We start from the raw sequence: 5,425 nt of genomic DNA, 5'->3' as shown, positions 1-5,425 counted from the left end.
GGTGTATGAATTATGAATTATGAATAATACAAATCACAATGACAACGTCTCTCACATTGTTTTTTGTTCAAATTTTAATTGTGTAAAAATTAATTTAAACAAATACTACTATTCTAGATGATCAACTAAACACGTTATGTAAAATTAATCAACAACTAGGATTAGTGTTGGTCAAAACTTTGACTAACTTTTAGAAGCTAAACAAATCCAAACACATAATTATACTCTTTGTCAGGGACATTTGAGTTAGATCAAGCTCAATTCCACATCTAATCTATTGGTTCAATATTATCTTGATTGACTTATAAAACCAGCACTACACAACCTCGTAAGGTATGTATTATTTTAACTTCTACTTCCGTTTCAAGCATATACTGACTTTGACGTCAAAGTGTTTTCTGCATGTACCTTTTATTTATTCATCGTCGGCCACCTCCAACCCCCGAATTCCGACATCCAACTCAGAGGACATCTTCAACCCGGTTTCTCTACCTCTCTTTTATCTTCTTAGGATAAAACTTGACCATAACACTTTGATTATTTAGTATCCACACAATTAAGCTTGCCTGAATCCAAGTATGCATAGTGTGAGATGTGATATTTTTGTTTTGTCTTTTGTAAATATTGTTGGATGATTTACATGGTCAGGATAAGAGCAGATGCAATAGATGCATCGTGCGTGTCATATCGGAATCATGTTGTGGCCTGGTTAGTAAAGGATTGTACTAACTTTTGTTGCCTTTCAATTCATTCATTTTGATATGCATTTATGGCGGGGGTGCAAGCATAATAGTACCAAGGCTAAAGACAAATGTGGTGTGGAAAGCAACTTCCCATCACTTTGAGGAAAGGAGGAGAGTAGGGGAAGATTTTCAACCCAATAAATAAACAGCAATACTTGGATTGGTCATGGAAGGAAATTGTCCAAGTCAAATTGAGATATGGTGACCTTTTTTTTTTTTTTTTAATGTTTAGGTTTTACTGAAAAGAATTGTGATTATTCGGAGTTTGGTAGAAAAATAAAGTGTGATTAAAAAATATTTTGTTAAGAAAGTAAATGATTTGTTCTTAGAATGAGTCTATTGATCACTTTAAAATTAATCATTTAGTTGAAGAATAGACTCGGAATTATTTGTAGGAGATGAGATGAGATTCTAATTATGGAATCTCTACTTATTCACTTTGAATGTAAAAATTTAACTAATAAATTACTTGACAAAAAAAATGTTGGAACTCTCCAAATAAATAAGGACTTGATTGTAATTTTAGTTACTCAATTTTAACAATTTTGCGGACTTTGTCTCTCTATTTTAAAAAATGATAGTTATGATTTTTTTTAATTATCTTCTCTCTTTTTCTCTCATCTCCTAAGTTCTAACCCTAGCCGTCACCTTTTTTCTTCTTCTTAGTTTATCAAAGAGGGGTGATTTCAGGTCAAATCTTGACCTAAAATCACCCCTCCAAATTGTTTTTTCTTTCTCGTTATTAAATAAGTGTGATTTTTCACATATTTGTTTGGTTTTGTGTTATTTGTTATCTCGTCCTTGTGCGGTGTATTCTGTTGTACCGTCTCTGTGCGGTGTATTTTGTTTTCCCGTCTTTGTGCGGTGTTCATTTGTTTCAGGTTGAAGGATTAGATCCGATCAAGTACAAATCTATCCAATGTCGACTTTTGTGTCATCAACGCTGCAGATCTGGGGGCATGGACATTCCAGACACTTCAATATAGTCATATATGTAGGCTTATGTAATTTGCCGTTTTATGCTATTAACATGGATGCTGTGAGTTTGTTTGCAGATTCATCCTTTTTGTTTTTAGCAAATTTGTATTTGTATTACATCGATGTACTCTATCAGTTTGAATGAATGAATATCCTTTATTTTTAGTCAAAAAAAATGATAGTTATGATCTCTTTATTATATTTTTGAACTAAAAATTTGTGACATACTATGTTTTAATTACATGGCATATGATCCGATAATAGGAAAAAAAACAACATTAATGAAATTGTAAGAGCAATATTTTAAAAAAAAATATTTAAAACATGACATATGACATTTTAAATCAAATATTTGATGAAAGATCAAACTTTCAAAATTTAAAATATAATGATCAATTCCATTAAATAGTAAACCAAAATTGCATAAACGCACCAAGTATCATTAATGTTATATCAATACAAATATTAGACACAATACATGCACAATTGTATAAACAATGTAAAAGTGAATAAAGTGAAATGTATTGGGTTTGAACACTAACTCTTGCATATATAATATAATATCCCTACCCCGACTCCTGCATATTTAAAGAGCAAAATTACATTCATTTTTAATTATTTTTTCTCCTTTGTCCTTTGTCTTCATTCACTTTGTCTCTCTCTCTCTCACTCTCACCCTCACACACACCAAGAGTATGAAGGTGAAGCTCGATGGTAATTTAGTGTTGGTGAGGGTGGTGCGATATGGTGACGATGAGGAAACAAGGCGGATGGGTAAACAAGAAAAAAGATAGAAAATTGTAAAGTTACCCATATGTTTAAAGTAAACAAATTAAATATTAAATGTCTCTCTATTTATATTGTATCTAAATATCATTTATGCACCAAGTATGAATATGGTTTGATGCCTCTGTATTTAAAGATTAAAGAAGTTAAAAATAAAAAATTTATAGTATTGCAAATAAACAAGATAAATAATTGTGTATAATTCTGCCTTTATAAAAGATACAATGGGAAAGAAAAATCGATACAAAGTAAAGTGAATTTGAATTCTTTCCGATTTTTTCTTCATATTTTTTCTCATTTTCTTAATCCAAAGGTTGGTAAATTATAAAGAACAAAAATAAACTTAAGAAGAGAGAGACTCATCCATTAGATTAAAAAAATGAGAGAAAACATGAGAGAGAAATTGAAGATGATCCAAATCCAGTAATTTATGTGCTAACAAAGTAACAAGTTTGCTTCTATGAATTTATCTCTTTAATTTGTTTGTTGATAAATATATGGGTTGTTTATCTCTAAATAGATCTATTTGGCAGAATTTTGCTCCCTAAAGCATTAAAGAAGATCTAGTTATAAAATAGACCATGTCTTCCTTATTATTGGTTTTGTTATTTTTCTTGAGGGCTTTATTTCGTCTTCCCTCTTTTGTACTCCCCTTTTTCTTTTATGCATGCATTTGAAGTTATAAAAAAAAATCAAAAATCAAATTGTTGTATTTTTTTAATGCAATAGTTTCATTTTTGGGTTCTTTAACATGTGTCTTTAAAACACATATTAGCAAAACCCCGTCTAAAACACGTTTGGATTCAATTTTTGGAAGACAAAATTAATTTTTTTTATACAGACAAAATTTATTTTAATAGCACATAATTATTTTGACGTATTTAAGAGTTTTCTAATGTAATTAATTTGTCTCTATAATTAATTCCAATTTGAATCTAGTGTTAAATAAGTAAATACTCCGATAATTTTGTTTTTAGTCCATACAAATTTTTGTTGCATTTTCGGTCCCCAATAAATTAATCGTCACAATTTTTAATCCTTACCGTTAAATGTGCCTAACAAAAGAAGAGGTGACATGTGACAATTTCTTTTTTCCTTCTTTTTTTTTTTCCTTTCACATAACCGCATCACAAATTAAGAATAACAAGGATTAAAATTTGGCTTAACTACACATTTGGTCCCTTACGTTTATTTTAGGTTTTAATTTGGTCCCTTACGTTTAAAAAGTATCAATTTGGTCCCTTACGTTTATTTTAGGTTTCAAGTTAGTCCTTTCCGTTAGTTTTGTCACTAACACCGTTTGAACAGTACACGTGTCAGCATGTCAAAGTGCCACGTGTCAGTCCACGTATGCAATTGACTGCCACATGTGACAAAATTGACGGAAAGGACTAACTTGAAACCTAAAATAAACGTAAGGGACCAAATTGATACTTTTTAAACGTAAGGGACCAAATTGAAACCTAAAATAAACGTAAGGGACCAAATGTATAGTTAAGCCTTAAAATTTTCTAAATTCATTTTAACATTGTAAATATTCAAAATACCCCTATTTCCAATTAATTAAAATTAGAATATTCTTAATTTCTTCCTCCTTCTTCTTCTCATTCACCACTTCTTCCTTTACCTACGATTAAACTGGATATCATCACCTTCTTTCTTCAAAAAGCGCAACTGTATGTCTTCATCTTCTTTGAATGTTAACAAGAAAAATCGCAACGAGATGTTTCATATGAGTTTAAGTTTAAAAAATGATAGGGATATGTTGCTTTCCCCTTCTACTATGGTTGTGATTTCGAAAACAGGAGCTGCTTTTTCTTCCATAGTTCCGATTTAAAAAATGCAAGCATTAATGAGCGTCAATTGAGTTTTCATGGTTTTCGAATTTCTCTCCTTTCAATGTGCGTGTGCGCCAAACGAAGAAGAAAGATGAATAATTTTTTTTTTATATAATAGGAATAATTATGCTTTATAACATTTGTTATTTTTAATAAATTAATTATCAATTGTATAAATTTTCATTTATTTTAATTAATTTCAAATATAATACTCGTGCCACATATGCTCAAAGGGATTACATCATAAGCCACATTATTTAATGAACACATGTGGCCGCGTCATGTCACCCTATGTTAATTTCATTTAATAGTAGGGACTAAAAACAATGATAATCATTTTTCTTTTTATACGAAAACATGCTTAATGTTTTTCATTAGTAATGATAATCTTAATATAAGGTGATCAATAATTAAAAAGATGGCGACTAGCGTATAACGAGCGGTCTGAGCTAATTTACGAGTTACTCGATTAACTTATCTCTGAACATAACCGACTTTCCGGTTATTAAAAGAATTCAATAATCCCTTATATTTATGTACAACAACTCCAAACTCCAAATTGTTTTTAACTTTTTATCTGTTTCAATTTGAAATTGTTGAACGTTGTATTGTATTGTTGCAGCCATTTGAGAGTTTTCATCATTGTTGCCGGCTCCGCTTCAACAACAATATTATATTTTCGGAAATAATATTATATTTTTTTAATAATTTTTTTTTGCTGCTAAAAAGAAAAGAAAAAACAAACTAAAAAATAAATTATTCACAAAGAATAAAAGGTTTCCAGTCTATTGTTCTTAAAAAGATCACGAACCCCTTTCAGATAAGAAACATGAGTTAAGAGGTTGACATCTGAGGAAGCTCCAAGTTTAGTAAATAAATCTGCACATTTATTCACATATCTAAGTGTGTGATAATGAGAAACATTGGTTTGAGACAGCATCACAACATAACATGAACATGATACTTAACTTAGAGACATTTGATGAGGTTAACACTATGTAAAGCATCAGAGTAGCAGACAAGTTCATCGATACCCGTGTCTTTAGCCAGCAAGAGGCGCTTGTAAATAACATACAGTTC

Source organism: Trifolium pratense, linkage group LG4 (genome assembly GCF_020283565.1).
Source record: "Trifolium pratense cultivar HEN17-A07 linkage group LG4, ARS_RC_1.1, whole genome shotgun sequence".
NCBI classification, from domain to species: domain Eukaryota; kingdom Viridiplantae; phylum Streptophyta; class Magnoliopsida; order Fabales; family Fabaceae; genus Trifolium; species Trifolium pratense.
The sequence above is the reverse complement of the archived record's forward strand: the minus strand, read 5'-3'. Positions refer to the sequence as shown.